Here is a 1,888-nt window from a genome sequence, read left to right as displayed (position 1 = left end):
GTTATGATCAATTGTCAAAGTGCTTTTATCAAAGTGCTCTTTATGCTTTTTGGCTATCAATTTGTATGAAGTACCGAAAAGTGGCTTAGAAGCCACTTTTCTTGTGGGTATGCTTTTGGATTTCCAGTGAGCTCTTGTTTCCTGATTAAACTCTGTAAGAGTCCATAACATTTGATATTCAGAGTAAAGACTTTTCTGATCACTATTTGAATGGGTTTTCATTATTCACTTCTTTGCAGGCATTGCAGTACTATGGGGGATTTTACAGTTCAAATGAGTAATGACCTCGTAGATGACTTCTTGACAATGACTAGAAGTTGAGAAGGAAAACAAGAAGAAAGATAAAGCCAAGGTTACCAAAAGAGCCCCAACATCCACAGAGTAAGGTGAATTGGAAACAACCATCTCATGATTCCGAAGCATCAAGGGGACTTCTCCTGGATTGACAATTCAGCCTCCATTTTTCCTGCCAGTTAGCCCTCCTGCACATTATACAATTGCAGAGTTGGATGCTATTCGATCAGTTATTAAAGAAAGCGAGAGCATCGTCGAGAGGCTGCAAAAACAGAAGGAGAACATGCTCCGCGAGGTAACTGAAAGAGCCAAGGAACCTATTGATAAGGAGTTCAAGCTTCCGTACCAGAAGCCAATGCCTCGTTTGGCTCAGAACAATGCTTGCTTGGAGTGCTACAAGGAGCATGCTAAAGACCCTTTGAAATGTGCTCATCTAGTAAGAAGTTTCGTAGATTGTGCTCGAAGAGTGCCAAAGCAGACGTAACTAAACAACCGATCCCAGGTCTGTGACCTGTTCTTGCAAGTCTCTTTTGTCTCAACAGCAGTAATAGAGAACAGTTCATTCTCTTCACAGGTTATCCTGTGCTGATATGTCACGGATGATATTTTCTACCTCATTTTGGGACACTATAAATTGTTTGTCAATGTCGGTCAACATGGCTTCACTATGGCACTTGCGAAAATACATCTCAATTCACCAGCTAAAACCAGATGTTTTTCCCCTCTGGATATCAAATGTAACGCTTCCGATAGTGTTCCGACATCGCTAATGCGATCCATGTATGATCCCCTTCCGTATGCTAATGCCTCGTTCTCGAGGTATGAATTGGCAATTGCTATAATAGTGAACTGTGAACTAGATCAGATAGTAGGATTTCAGAAGGTGCGTACTGCTAGCGTGAAGTAGTTCCATAACTGATTGATAAATATATTTTAACTTCCAACTACATGTTTATGACATGAAATTTTTAATCATTTGCTAGGCTAGAAGTCATTTTGTTTCCTCAAATAAGTATAATATTTGATGTAAAGAATGGAGTGAATAGAAATATCATTTAGCCATGGCTATGATGATTTCAAAAAACAAGGAAATTTTTTTTTCTATGAATAGAAAAGATTGTGAGCTGATCTTGTTTAAGATAAAAATTGAGGGGAGACGTGAGGAAAGAGGAAAAATACATCGACGATAAATGATTATGTAAGTATTATTCTATGGTTATTTACAATTCATTGATTAATTCACGCGAGCAATTCATTGCTTATTTTATTTTGACGATATAATAGGGCTAGGCAACACAGTATCTATGGAAGTGACACGTAATTATTTTACATAGAAAATTCAAGTTTTAGCAACCCATGTTCGAACTAGCCTAGATTCCACCTTAAACCCAACTCAACCCAATTGGGGCTCCAATTCTTAGCACTTTTTCTTATTAAATATGGATAATACCATACTGAAAAAAAGCATTAACCAATTGAAAACGAATTAACAATGAAAAAAAGATTACACAATAAGAAGTTATTAAAAAAATCGAGAAGCTATTAGAACGCACCTTTTATTATTTCTTCCGGTGCTAGAAATTGGATCTGATTT

At 37.2% G+C, this 1,888-nt stretch overlaps 1 pseudogene; it reads left to right on the top strand.

Annotated features, from left to right (window-relative positions):
* Positions 1-252: 252 nt before the first annotated feature.
* On the top strand, positions 253-778 carry LOC115661402 (uncharacterized; annotated as a pseudogene).
* Positions 779-1,888: the final 1,110 nt, after the last annotated feature.

The sequence above is a fragment of the Syzygium oleosum genome, unplaced genomic scaffold, assembly GCF_021117445.2.
Source record: "Syzygium oleosum isolate NSW1041296 unplaced genomic scaffold, Sole_v2.1 Sole_v2.14, whole genome shotgun sequence".
Taxonomy (NCBI): Eukaryota; Viridiplantae; Streptophyta; class Magnoliopsida; order Myrtales; family Myrtaceae; genus Syzygium; species Syzygium oleosum.
The sequence above is the reverse complement of the archived record's forward strand: the minus strand, read 5'-3'. Positions and strand labels throughout refer to the sequence as shown.